The following is a 16,090-nucleotide window of genomic DNA, read 5'->3' on the forward strand; positions in this document are numbered from 1 at the left end:
ATGTTTCATTTGTGCATTCTTTTATATCTCTTTTTGGAGTAGGGTTTTTCACACTAGGTTTTCTCTATTTCTCCATTTCATAGAGATTTGTTTGTGATTGGGTACCTCATCAAGCCTTGTTGCTGAGACCCAAGTTTTCTTTCAGTATTGCAGTTTCCTTGCATTGTTTGTAGTTGCATTGTTGCTCATCTTAAGGGAGGTGTTAAAGAAAAAGGTTAATTTCATTTCATTTATTAAATTACCTTTTCTCCCTTCTTAAGATTTCACTTTATGCACTTATGCATTCACATTTAATAATTAATATGTAATTATTAAATGGCTTTTTCCTTTTAGGTTACCCTTTTTCGAGTTTTGATCGCCTTCTATAAGGATTGATCTTTTTAAAATTTTCTCTTATCTTTTTCATTTCTGAGAATACAATTTGCATATTTTCAAAGAAAAACCATTGCCTCCTCTTGTGTTTTTCTTCTTTGTGATAGGTTTTTACATGCAAGTATTCTTCGGGCTTTGTGGATTTGTATTGCTCAAATCCTTAATTTTCAAAGTTTCATGAATTTCATGGTATTTTGGTCAAAATATCAAGAGAGGAGTTAACATCAATTTTCAACACTTCTCTCAAAAGAAAGAGATCATGGAGAGAAGGATTAAAAACATCTTGCATTGATTTGTCTTCATGGATAGGAGGGTCCTTAAGAGAGGGATATAATAGTAGAAGAGAGGCTAAGCCACTATTACCTCTATGAAATATATGTATTATGAAACTAATATATTTTAAAACTTGAGAACAATTCATGAAACAAAGAATATTTTATTTTATTTTTCAACGTTGTTGAGTTTTAGGATTGTTGCAAATGTAATAGCACTGCCCATAAAGTACGTGTTTTCCAAAGGTAACAATCACATGTCTATTCATCATCATGTTATTAATATCATAATTATAATTATTTGTATGTATATATATGGGTATATGTATATACATAATATCTCTTGAGTCATTATTTTATTAATATCTCTAATATTTACATTGTGTGTGTGTGTGTGTGTGTGTGGGTGTGGGTGTGTATGTATATTCACTAGTTTTTACTCATAGTATTTATTTGACTGAAGCTACAAAACATCAACACTCCCTCTTAGCTAGTGTAACACCCTGCCAATGGATCCAAAAGAACTAATCTAAAGTTTCACTAAGTTTGTCAAACATTGTTATTTTAAAAGATAATAAATTAACGAAAATAGATATAAATATAGTGGAAGCAATAACATACACATTGACAACATGGAGAGAGATGAGTTGAGGATGCACGCCATAAAAAGGAACAATGCAGAAGAAAATGTTATTTCTCATCAAACTAAGTCTAGAAATTTCTGACAATGAATAGGGTAGTATGCAGACTAGTGCAAATCAGGTCTACCCAGCAGAGAAGACTACCATCAAAATTTTAAGACTATGAGCTATTGGTTTCTAAGAAGTAGAAATTTGAACTAACATTATCAAATCTATCAATAAACACTTTTACATAAATACATTGAAGTATCTTTTTAAATTAAAATGAAGGAATGTGTCTTCTATTATAACATGTGATTTTTAAAAGTATTTTATGAGAAGAACTAAATTATTTATTTGTTTTAATTCTTATTTAATTGACAAAAGATAGTGAGACTAAGTAGTTAGAATATAGGTGAATAACAATTAACTATTTTCCTTTTTCTATTGTTTTGAAGTATGAAATAATTAAATATGGATGGTGCATTTGCTTGGTTTGTTGTATAAGACATAATATTGATAGATATGAAGTTAGTTGGATTGGGAAATTGTATTATTTTTTCCAGTGTAGTATGTGCATTGAAGTCTCCTTAAGTAGATGTTGCTTGAGCTTTGAACTCTTTTTTCTTTCTTGAAAACCCTATTGCGAAGATTGGCACTGATGAAATTTGTGGTAGAGGGGCTTCATTGTCCTTCAAATAATTTGGCAAGGATAGTTAATTAGACATTATGTTGGTTGTCATCAATGTCACTTTTATTGCTCATATGGTGGTAGAGGAGTTCACAATAGAATGCTACAAGGTCTTTCTTAATTGGAAAGTAATTTCCAAAATAATTCCAATGGGCTTGGAATTCATCTATTCTCTCTCATTCAATAGATTTCACTAGTACTAAGCATCCATTTGGAATTTGGATAGCTCACTCATACACTCAACTTTTGTCCACCTTACTCTTGGGGATCTAAAAATGATTCCTCGTTGATCAATTGCAATTTTCAATGCAACCATTAACATTCATGTTCACCTCTTTTAGATTTGCAAAATCCTCCCTAAAACCATAGTTAACATACAACACAACTAAATTATAGTTGCATATCCATTGAGAATAAACATGTAATCCTAGAATTTTCTTTGACCTTCTACTTGAGGATTGCCCTTCTCTTCTATTTCTTGGATGCTTATAAGCTCACTTTGTTTGTCCAGTGGGCTTTGAAGCAAAGAACTACTCACAAGATAACAAAGCAATACATTGTAATCCTTATAGTTGGAAGTCAAACTGTACTTCCTAAAACTAGACAAAGCTTAATCTACAATTGCAAAGTTATATTGGTTGCTTACGATATGAGGTTCCACTGTGAGTTTCAAGTGTTTTGTCCTCTATGTTAACAAAGCATGATGTTGTCTAATGCTTTCTAGAAATCCTCTCAAAATAATATTTGTAGATCACCTCCATATCTAAGACATACCTCCATATTTTTTCTCTTGTCTCTCCCTCTATCTTTTTCATGTTATATGCATATCCTTCTCTAACCCTATGTATTCCCTCTCTATACATCTCTCTCTATATATAAATCTTGGTAATTTCCATATTCGTTAGGTACATGTATACATTTAGTCTAATGTAACTAAATCAATCCAATTTTCATGTGTTTATTACTAAATCAATTTTTTTTCTTTACCATTACATTATAGTGCTTGCTAGTTGTTAATGCAATGTGAATTCATTGCCCACCTAGTTTTGTCACACTGTATTGCTTGTCGATTGTTTTATGGTGAAATTATTTTGAGGGATTCTCAAGATAAGTAGTTTTTAGAAAAAAATAATGATCTCTCTCTCTCTCTCTCTCTCTCTCTCTCTCTCTCTCTCTCTCTCTCTCTCTCTCTCTAGGAGACACACACACACTTAAAGTTTTTTTTTATTTCACAAGTTATATATATCTTGTCTCCCATTTATGACCCTATTTTTTCCTTTTTGTATTCCTATAAATCTGTATCTCAATCTTTGTATCCATATCTCAACCTTCTACCCTCATCACTCCCTCTTTTTATATTATACACTTCTCCTCTATCTTTAACATGCACACACACACACACACACACACATACACAATATGTTTCTTCTTGTCTATCTCAAACTCCCTGTGTCTATCCTACCCCTCTCTCTATACAGATATTATCATCTCGACCTATCTCTATCCTTTTTAAGCCCATATGTCTTTTACCATGTATGTATCTCTCAATTTCACTCTATCTCTCCTCCTCCTCTCTCTATTTTCTTGTATACATGTACATATCTATCTATCTCCCTATCTTTCTCTCCCTGCCCATATTTTCAATTGGTTATGTCACTCTCCCTCCATCCCTCTATTTATTTATTTCTTTATATCAACATCTTTTCCTGACTTTATCTGTGTCCCTCACTTCATCTCCCCCTTCCTTTATGCTCCTTTTTTTTCTACCCATCATTGCACTCTCTTCCCGTCTCAGTCACTTCCAATAGATCCTCTCTCTCTCTCTCTCTCTCTCTCTCTCTCTCTCTCTCTCTCTCTCTCTCTCTCTCTCTCTCTCTATGTTACAAATTTGTGTTGAGGTATTCAATGATTCATGCCTTATTTATTAAGTGATTTAGAAAATATCTCGTACACTCAACTATCTATAATGAATGTTGTCAATGTTAGCCCTTGTGGGTTTGTTTTGCCAATGTCGACTGTCGCTCTTTGTAGTGTAAGTCCTTGCGACTTGTGTATTGTTAGGGCCCATGCCATTTTTAAAGGCATTTATCTATGAATGCCATGACTTATTGGTAGAACTAGAATATTTTGTGGGTTTTTATGGTCCCAGGGTGGCCCAATGTAGTTTGGAAAGTCAACAACTACAAATAAAGGGAGTTGAGGTGGCTTTTCACTAGCATTATAGACAATTTTTTTGATTTGTCCAAGTGCGCCATTGACAAGTCTAGTTTCAACCCACAAGTTTGCATAGAGCATGACCTTTTGGTCAGTGCATAAGAGGATTCTTGATTGAAGTTGTTCTTCATCTGGATTTGAACATGGTAAACCTTTAAGTTTCTTTACATCAAAAAGGGCAACTAGTTTTGCCAAAGAGTGTAGCATGCATTTGTTATGTAGTAGCACCTGTTGATAGGAGTGTCCCCCGAAGGGACTATAATTATGAGTAGGGAATGCTTGTTGCAATCTCATGTCAATTTTTTCTAGTAACTTTGGTCCAATAAATCTCATTTCATCTATTAGAATATAGTGAATGAAGTACATGCACTCTTGGAAGCTAGCAAGTGTTTGTCCCTACAGAGGTGCCATTTCCTTGATTGGTATTCTAAGAGCGGAATGAATTGTCGATGCTTGAATGTTGAATGTTGCTATGTCTATAGGTGCTAGTAATAACATTAGACTGCCCATGTGGCATTGAGTTGACCATTGTGTATCTAACACTTTTCATGAGATGTGACTTTCCTTTGCCTATTGTTCCCTGAACAATAAGCTTTAGAGGTAATTGTTGACTGCTAGAATGTAGATGTGCTACAATAATATCATATGCCTTCTTTTGTGATGCTGACAATACATGTAGTTGTAGGGGAATAGGTATTTGAGGAGCATGAAAAGTAAGGCAGTTTAATTGTATGAATGGTGTAGCAATTTTTCTTTGGAGAGTGCTCAATTCTTGATCTTCCCAAGTACTATTCAAATCGAAATCACGGCTTCCTAGCATGTCTAGGTTATTTAAGTAGATAGGCAGGCTTGGGTATAGCACTGCCAAGGCTTGCCATTCATTAGGGATACTATCTAGTATGATATTTTCATGATCTTCTAGGCTAGCAACTTCATGTATTGGTTCTTGAACATTTCTCGTACATGCTAGGGTTTGTATTGTCCTCCATAAGTTTCCCAATTGTGTTCAATTTGTTCAACTGATGCACCTATATCTGTTAGGATGTTGCAGAATGGTTTGTATAGAAGTAATTCAGTCCAACAAAAAGATTCAATATTTTTGTCTTCCTTTGCAAGGATGGCTATGTAGCGTGGGCTAACATGGACAATTGCATTATTGGTATGTTGTTTCCATTGCACTTGTTTTCAACTATTCTTTAAGGTCCATTTTTGAGTTACTTTGATAAGTGAAGTATTCTCTATATTTATAGGTTATGAGATGTAAGCCTCAATTTTTTTTGGGTATTTTGGCTCTCTGAGGGGTTTAATTGGTACACATTAGAGGTTTTGTTGATTGACATTTAAAGATACAAATTTCCTACTACAAATGGAGAGCGGTAATTTTAGCAAGAGATTGCTAGTTTCAATATCTCGATCGACAAGGTTTTCCATAAGCATTTCTTGAAAAAAAAATTGAGGCTATCTTTTCAGAGTTTAGTTTCGTTGAGATGAGAGTCAACATGGAGTGATACATTTTTGACTTCTTCTCAGCCTTTGCTACATATTTTGCAATGTATTTGAGTACTGCATCAATTGAAAGGATGGGTTAGAAATCTACATTGGCCCTCCAAATGGATAGAATTTCTGGATTGTGTAGGTTTAGATGGTCATCATTACGAGCAGGGGTGTGGGTTGGGTGACCATTTGTGGCCAAAGAAAGTGATGAAATTTCTTGTGTACTCCAAGGGGCTTTGTATCGACATGTAGGAGTAGAACCTTTCATCCGAAGGCATGTTTGCAGGGTACATTTAGTGTGACGTTGGACATGATTTACTAATTTGATGTAGTCTATTATTGGGCTTGTGTTGTTGATCATTGTTGTATTGAACAAGTAAGGGTTGTCAAGAAGAGATCGATGTATTTTTTGGTTGCACAAATATAGACTTTGAGGGAGATACATATCTATCGATGAAATCAAGTGCATTTTGTATGGCTTGGCTCTCATCTCATTGTAAGTGGCAACTTTGTTTTCTCTAGTCGATTTAGTTGAGTAGCATTTTGTAATTGAATATTTCATTCTTGTACATGGTATGGCATAGGGCAAGTAGGTCTGGTGGAATTGGATGCTCCATCAAAAAAATGGTTGCGACTTTCTTGTCTTTTCTTATTGATTATGTCCTTTGTTGCTTGGTACCTTGCTCGTCTCTTTTGATTTCTTTGAGCACGTTTCTCTTGAATTGTAGCATTGCATATGTCCATCTCTACTTGTATACCCAGAAAGACGATCAAGTATTCCTGCAATTAGAATTATTGGCATTAGGAAGTTTGATAGTGTGAAGATAGAAAAAATAAAATACAATGGCTAGTGTGTGTCCCCTTCAAACCGAGTGCACATTTTCCTATTAAAATAGAAAATAGGATGGACATTATTATGATATGAACATAATAGGCTCATTTTTCAATGTTTTCTTTTAATTCATTATATTCTATAGAAAAATAAAATTGACAAGTAATTATATTCTTGGTTTGGAACAAAGATAAGTAAAAAATATTGAAGGTGTATCATAGAACAGGAGGGTATGGTAAGGGGGTAGATATGTGGGTGGAGAGAATGGCTAGAGTAGATTTGAAATTTCATTGTTCTATATATAGAGCAACTTCTGTACTTGCAAGGCAATTTAAATAGTCATACCATAAAATGAAATACGAAAACTAATAGATCTATTGTTCTTAATATGTTGTGCACAAGATGAAATATAAATACGAAACATTTTGTTGTCTTTCTCAAGGTTTAAATTGTGCAAGAACGTCATCAATTACAATATGTAGTGTACTATACTTTGAGCTCAATAATAATAGTTGGATAGCGAAATGTGTATATGGTATGCATAAGCATTTTTGAGATATTCAAATAGTTAAATAGATGTTTAGAAATGTATGTAATATGTGGTGACAGCTATCCACTAAACAACATATATAAAATATGAAGGAACCAATATGGTAGACTTGTATATTAATTGGGAAGTGAAAAGTAAATACATAGTAGTATGAAATGAGAGGGAATCTCAGTACATGTGTTTCTATACACTTGTGGAAAATAACTAAATATAGAATTATAGAAGAAACAACAAAAGAAGTATGTGTTGCTATAATTAGAGATCTCTATTTGCAAACACTATGCATGCCTTAGCACTGTAACAACAATGCTCTTTGTTTCTTCTCCTCCAAAATGATTCATGTTGATGCTAAGTTCGAAAAGAAATCATTTATTGATGATGCTCTCCAATATTTTTGTTGCAGCATCAAGTTCAACTAGAAGAAGTTGCAAGTCTTCTGTTGGTATCCTTAACAAATTGTTTGTTGGTCCTTCAAATGCAGTAGTATTTAGCAAATCACCTGTCTCATCTTCTAAGACCATCTTGAGGATATAGCTGTAATCAAAGGTAGACAACTCTGTGCAACATTTAGGGCACCAGAATTTGTTGGTTGAAGTATGGACAATTTTTTTCTTACATTTCTTCTTGTTCACTAGTAGTGGACAAGAAAGGTAATAAAAGTTATCCAAGTGCAATTTGGTAATAGTAGCTTTTACACAAATAGGTTGTGTGGTTGGAATCCCGTGTTTTTCAATAGAGCATATTTTTATTGGATTATGAAAGGTGTGTTGGGGAACATGGCCTTTTGAATAGGGTATGGAAGGGTGGTCATTTCCTACACTTGCATACCAAAGTTGTAATGTAGAGGCTTCATGAAGGTTTGGATTGATTTTAATGGATGTTGAGAAGGTAGTATCAAGTTTTTTTCTATTCTATGAAACTAAACATGTAGATTTGATTAAAATAACAGTTGGGGTTGTCTATAGGAACAAATCAAATATTTTCTCCCCTTTGGCCTCACAATGACAACCCCATAGTGTTACTTCTATGGTATGATTTGACATATCTTTGATTTTGGTTGTACATTTCTTGGTTGAAATATTATTTCTCTTTCGTATGGTTGATGCAGGCATGAAAGATACAAGTATGCCAATGAAATCTACAAGAGTGTTAATAGGAAATGTGTCTAGTGAATCTATGCTCCTAAATTGGAAGCTATGGTTTGGTATTGTAGAGTCTAGACAAGTGGATAGAGATATCGTCAATGTGCATACGAGGTGTATTTCATATGGGTTTGGTGAGCTACTATATTTTGTATTGCTTACTTTGATGCGACCACCTGAAATTTTTTATATACAACCAGGTTGAATAACATTGTAGAACTCATCTACTACGTCATTAAAGAAAGTAACGTGGATTTTAGAGCTTTCTTTATAAATGAATTCAAACCCAAAAACTTTTCCATCACTACTTTCATTTTTCTATTCATGGATTGAAGTTTTCTCCAAAACTCTACCCTCAATGGACCAATGTCTATGGTATGGAGTCAATGATTTAATGGGGAGTTGTAGGAATGGAGCCATGTTTTGCACATAATATTCTACATTTTGGGAGGGCACTGACGCATCTTCTGAAGTTGGAGGCCGATGGTAGTTAGCTATTTGGAGGAGTAGAATTAGAGATCCAACTATGATTGCATTCTTTGAGACTACCGCAATTTTTTCAAGCAAGAGTGCCCTATGAAGAAAGGAGTTCATAATTTACCATGGACATTAACATGACATAGCGAAAAAATAATCAATGGTAGTGGGAAAGAAATGGCATACATGAAGTTGTTGACCAATTTGCACGAATAATCTTTTACACAAATAATTGTGCCCATTGCTAAACCTTGTTCAATGATTAAATCCGTGTACTCGTCTGGAAGAAGAGTCGAATGAGTGTGTGTACCATCAGAGAGTTGAACTCAATATTTGGTAATTATAGAATTAGGTTGATGAATAGAGTGTAAAGATGTAACTTGTAAGTATGGATCAATAATAGATGAGCCTGCAAGAATATTAGCTAGTCCACTGCTAGTTAAAGTCACCATCATGAGATTAAGTGGAAAAGGAATACAAGACCCTGCAAATAAGTTGATATGATTTGATTAGCCTATCTAGGAATCAAAATTTGTGTTCTTAAAATACATGATCGAGGACAACTAGATGTATCTTACTAAGGTAGATGTTTTGTTCTCAAAATAGCATATTGTTGTACATAGAATTTTTTTTCCAACTCCTTTAATCACACGCGAGAAAGGGAAATAGCCTTGCATTATTTTTTTGTACAATTGCATATGTTTACATTATTTCTTTGTATCTAACTCATACCAATATTATCTAGCCCACTACCAATTTCATTGGTGGAAGCAATTTTCTATATAATTGTATTTATTTTTATTTCATGTACGAAACATGTACTTTCATGTCTATTTCGAGGTTACATATGTTGAAAATTGAAACTTGGATAACTACATTATAAATGTCAATAAAGGCAATGATCTCTGGGTTACATAGTACAAAAGCAAGAGAAAAGATCACATTTTATTCAACTGCCTCTCATATGCATCAACTATTGAGAGTGTATCGCCATTTGCATTGTGTTAGTCATAGTAGATCTCCCTAATGAAAGTATAAAGCCCCTCCAACTTAGTGCAGCCATTCAAAAGTTGTACCACATCCATTTCTTCCACATGAGGCAAAGAGAGACAATTTGGTTTGAAGTTATTCAAGATGTCATGGCAGCTACTTGAAACAGTCGAAGGTAGGCTATGTACATTACTTGCTAAACATTTTGGCTTTTTCGCAGAGCTACTTGCTTCTAGTATGGAAGTAGTTACTGCAAGTCCATGCAAGGAGTTGTTGACACTCTTTGTTGAATCCCCACTTGAAATTGTTGGCACTATCTATAGTAATCATGCTAACTATGTTAACTATCTATATCACTGTATTTTGTGTTGAGGTAGCTAATGATTCATGCCTTATTTATTCAGTGAATAACTGACTATAAGAGCATGCAATATAGACTAAATCAACTATTTAATGTTAACAATAATACTTGGTAGGCATTTACTTTTTTTCTTGAGCCGTGGAGGCAAACATCAACAAGGAGAAACGCATAAAACTATATTTAAGTACAACTATGAATAAACTTCCTAAAAAATTATAAGAGACATAATGTTAAATATTTAGGTAGGAAGATTCAATAACAATACAACCACACCATAGTATCTACCACCCACTATGGTCCATTTCTAAAAATTCTCCTTCGAGGAGAAAAGTTGCTCTAAATTTTGGGTAAAGACAATGTTATTAGTTTTATGGGTTTCAAACTTCCATGTGAAGCATGGGGCTGCGTAAAGCATATAAATTGTCTGCATATATTTTTATGGTAACACTCTGATGGCCATGAGTAAGCATTCATTAATATTGACCTTTTCTCTTATGTATATTGGTAGTTTGCATTTACACCCATAAAAATGTTCAAGTCCCTCAAATGATGGTGTGACCAATGTGCATAGCTTGTTTCGAAGCTTCTATGGACATCATCATGGTGGAAAAGGCCTTAATAGTTTACAAAGCATATTAAAGATCCTTATCAAATATGTTGCAAGAGATTTACCAGCGTCCCCTGAGTAGAGAATATGCTACCAATACTAGATGGTAGATGTTAATGATCAAGGAGGTCAATGTATACTATTGCTATCAAGAAGTATTATATTTTTTAGAAATACTAAGTGCAATGACATGTGGTGGTATTCATGGCTCAGCAAATTTCTACAGTCACAAAAATAAACCAAAATACTAAACAGTGGACAGTTGATTCATTGTGTTCCTGGAACTACTGTTGTTTTAAGTGCAGTTGGATACCAGAAATAAGTAATCTTCTACATGAGAATAGGAAGGCTCAAAAAAAACCATTGAAAGAAAGCATGATGCAGATGAAGCCATGAAAAGTCTTCATAGTAGGGAATAGCAAATAAGTTATAGTTATTCAATGAAATAGTGACCTTTAAGGCCCAAATCAAAATCAATGAGAGGATGTCACTGCTCTTTACATATTTCTTTAGGCCCAGTTTCGATCACTAAGGTTAATTTTATGTGAAATTCCCCAAGTAACCTTGTCTGATGCTCGTGTAGTTTTTTATCTTGTTAACCATAAAAATATTTCTCCTGTGGATTTGAACACAGATCTTCTTTAGAAGCCCTGTACCATTTCAGTACATTTTATTGGAAAAAATATTCTAATGTACTTTTTATAAAATTAGAATCAAAACTAAAGTGTTGAACCTTTTCACAAAAGGTCCCAACGGGAAATCAAAACTAACCTACAAGCCCTAAATATGTTAGCTAGTTGGTTGACAAGATTTTCCTATATTTTTGCGTAACTATATTTACATTTGTATAGTTTAGCTTTGACAATTCATAAATTTATGTATTTCTTGCTCTAAAAGGTGAAGTTGCATGCCATCACAATGTCATGCCTGTGTTTGGGTGTTCCAACATGCAAAGGGGAATTATAGTTGCAGTGCAATATGTTCAACTATTTTGAATTGCCAGGGAAAATACCCACTAGTTGCTGGGAAATGATGGCTAAAGCTAAGATTATAATGACCCAAATCCCACTAGGTCAATTTGATTATTGAATTATTATTCAATTCACACTCATATACTTCTTAATCCTTCTCATCAAATTACAAATGGATGTGATATATATATATATATATATCACATCCATTCTATTTTTGGAACTTCACCAAGTCTATTTTTGGAACCCAAGTTTCAGTAGTCGGGTCGAGTTTGTGAATTATGATGAATTTAGTATTGTAGCCGACTCCAGTAATAAGTTAATTATATATATATATAATTAACTTATTACTGGAGTCGGCTACAATACTAAATTCATCATAATTCACAAACTCGACCCGACTACTGAAACTTGGGTTCCAAAAATAGACTTGGTGAAGTTCTGACACTCAAAAACCACTGTCAACACTCAACATCTTCTGGCACTCGGTTGAACTAGAGGCTCGGTCTGTACTGATCACTTCCAAGAAGCAAGAACTCAGTTAGCTTTGGTGACTCAATGAACACTAAGAAACTTGGTTGACACTCGATGGCTTGGTCAACACTAGATTCACATTGTTAACACTGTGAGCTCGGTAGATACTATAGATTTTGGTTGACTCAGTTAACACTATAGAGCTTGGTTAACACAAGAGAACTCAATTAACAGTTAACACTACAAAACTCAATTAACACTAGAGTTACCATCACTTCCACTGAATATCTCGATAGCCTTTGCTACGCTTGGTTTGCACTGAACCTTATCTCTGAAGCTCGAATAGGCATTGTATAGCTTGAAAAATAGTGCAAACTGAATGATAAGCTCTATAGCAACTGTAGAGCTCACTAGCAATGTAACCAATTGACTATGTGTTGAGTCACTAACAGACAAACTAACCTTAATGTCAATACTAAGGTTACATTAGAAAGATTGACAATGAACTTATGAACACACACTAAAAGAATTCTCATGGATTTTGGAAACCTATTCAATTTTATATCTATGTATTTAATTCCTGCAAATGTCAGATAGGATTAGAATAACTAATCTTTATATCTATAAGAATAAATAACAATAATTATATTTAATTCATATAATAATAGTAAATATTATTAAGGTAAACCTCCAAAAGTGGGTTAAATGTTTTTTCTTGCACAAACATTGAAATATACATTCCAAAAACAAATTTCACTTTAGATGTGTATTATCAGTAAACCATTATAAATTGGGAGATGAACTAAATTAGAGTGTTTAAGATATTTTTGTCTAGATTTTAATACATTTCAAAAATTATTTCTGAAATTGATTTGAATCAACTTTTCTTTCTCCCGCGAAAACTAATATATTGTCAAAAGGAATACGTTTAAGAGTGACACTAACTTCATAGAACATAACTTTTTTTTAGAATAAAGATAAAGCTGATTCATTCAAATTGTAACATCCATATCTAGTGATTGTAATTGTTTTCATGACTCTATCCTCACGAAACTGATAGTTTCTTTCCCCACTTCCACCCATGGCTCCAATTCGCTTCCTGCACCATATTCAACATGGAAAAAAAATTTGGTTTAGACGTAAAATCATCATATTCAACGCGGAAGAAGTGTCTGCCTAAGGTAAATGGGAATTGAAGCTGTCAGTCAATGCTCGATTAGTCTGATTCCGCGTGGAAAGAGCTGCCATGAATTGATAGACAGGCTCCTGTGTCAAACCATCAAAGTCCTCCAAGAGTTTTCTGAATGACGGGTCCATTCAAACAGCTCTATTGCAATTTAATTGTACTCGGACCGAGCTGGAGAGCATTTTCAATGGCTGAGAATCGATTGATCCATTCAAACTGCCGTATGGCAATTTGTTTTCCAGTCAGAAAGCAAAATCAAACAATGCCGCGTTGCTATACTTGCAGTACATACTTCACTTTTAATTAACTAGCAATCGCGCATTAGTGTGCAATGGGTACGCAGTAGAGATAGGGAAGGTGAATTAAGTATTTGTTCCTTTATGCGTCTCTCCCATCATCCTCTATATATGTCATCTGTCTATCAATCTATCTCTATAATTTAGTGCTTCAGATTTGAGTTTAATATGTATTTATGCTATTTACTGTCAAAATATTTATATAATATTTATTATGATATATCTAATAGTATACATATCTAATTATATTTGATTACAATATATGTTAACTTGTTATTTGTCTTATTTGATGATGTTATGTACATAACTAAAAGTTGATAGAAAACAAAGAAAATGAGTAATAAGGAAATAATTATGTAGAAAATGTAAGTTAATAGAAAACCAAACATTAAAGAAGGAAATATTTAAATAGAAAATTAAACTTAATAAGAATTAGAAAGTAAAGAAGGAAATAGTTATAATTTAATTGATTGAGCACAATTAGTAAAAATGACATGTTTGTTGATTAAACATAAACCATTATCCCAACTCTACCAGTAATAAAGACCCCAAACCTAGCATAAAGTAACCTATTCCTAAATATAACCACTATTATAAGTGTAATCAAAGTCCTAATTAAACTCCTCACTCCAATCATAGTAGTGACCAATATGTAATCCCTTACCTTACCTATACTTCTTACACTAAAATCTATTGACAACCTTAACTACAATTATGGCCATAACTTTAACACAAACCAAAACAATAAACCACAATTCTAAACAAGATCATAACTCAAACTCTAAACCCAGTTAGAAACCTAATCATGGTAGAAATTGAAACTCTTCTGTTAACCCTAAAATTCTAACCTTAATAAAAACTGTAACCCTAGGCATAATTACAAACCCAGTATAAAAATGTAACCATAATCATAATTTTAAACCTACATCATAACCCTAATGGTAATAACATTGACCCTAACCATGTTCATAGTTATACTTGTTACCATAAACCTTGAAACATAAGCCTAATCCTAATCATGAGCTCTAACCATAGTGAAAGACTAAATCTAACCACTATACTACCCATTATGTAAATCCTATCCATTGAGCACAATTAGTAAAAATGAAATGTTTCTTGATTAAACCTAAACCATTATCCCAAATCTAATAGTAATAAAGACCCCAAACCTAACATAAACTAACCTATTCCTAAATATAACCTCTATTATAAGTGTAATCATAGCCCTAATTAAGCTTCTCACTTCAATCATAGTAGTGACCAATATGTGAATAATGTTAAAGTTCTTACTTAATTTATGATATAAATATTATTGTTTTTTTGCTATTTCTCCATTTCATAGTTATTTATTCATTATAAATAGTTGTTGTAATATATGTCTCAAAATAACACTTCATATATATCTTATAGTTTCATTACGATCTATATGATAGTTAGCATTCTTACCATAGATAGTGCTCCCCTACCACAAAAAATGGTGCAGCTTGACCCCTTTCTCAGTGGAGGAAGTTGTCTACTCTAGTGGAAGAAGAGACCCTTGTACAACAATACCATAATGGCCCTCTCCTCACCACATCTCTCGTTCTCAATCTTCATCTCATTTGGTATGACAATTTTAGTTTTTCCCAGCATGCCATTATTGCCAAGGTTTTGCAGTCTTTGGGAGTGGAAAGCAGGAAGCAAAGGGTCTTCCCCATCCACATTAAACCTGAAAGCTCCACCTTTGACACAAAGGCTAGGAAAGAAGAAGCTCGACGAATCTTGTTCTCTCAAAAAGTCCCTCAAAAGAAGTGCTATTCCCAACCTTGTGAATGGTGTGATCAAATCTAGAGCATTTAAATCATTAGCCTATGAAGTAATTAGGAAATTTAATAATACAAATAAAGTGTATTGCCAATAGCTATAATTGACTTTCACTCTATATCTCAATATCCACACATACTCTATGTTCCTCCCTTCCTATCTCATCTAAGTCAAACATGCACATACACACACAATCCAGTTTCCTCTCACTATCTATCATTGCCCCTCCCTGTCCTCTCTCTTCTAGGATTTTTTTTGGGCGAAACATTATATTTGTATTAATAATAACTAATACAAAATAGTTCCCCGAGAAAAGATCCAGAAAAGAAAAACTTCGGTCATTGCCTGATACAAAAAGAATGTAGAAGAAAATATATTGCAGCAAGAGAGAGTATCTATCAACACTAATAAATCTTGTCCTTGTGATTCCCAAATTGAGAATATTGTGATTACAAAGAGGCCAAAACTCATATGAATACAATTCATTATTTGGTGTCAGAGACAAAACCAAGAGCCAAGCCAAAAATTGTCAGAAAATTTTCCATCATTGATCTTCATCCAAAACTCCAATTGAGACCATGATATTAGAAAGCCATTTGATGCAAATGCAATCCAAGATCCTGAACTGCATACAATATCTTGTAGGAAATTTTATAAATATAAATTTATTTATTTTTTCTCTCCCTATCTATCATTGTCTCTTCCCCTTCTCTCTTTTCTAAGGATTTTCAGAAAAAT

This window comes from Cupressus sempervirens, chromosome 5 (genome assembly GCF_028749045.1).
Source record: "Cupressus sempervirens isolate cs-2001-9-10 chromosome 5, ASM2874904v1, whole genome shotgun sequence".
Taxonomy (NCBI): Eukaryota; Viridiplantae; Streptophyta; class Pinopsida; order Cupressales; family Cupressaceae; genus Cupressus; species Cupressus sempervirens.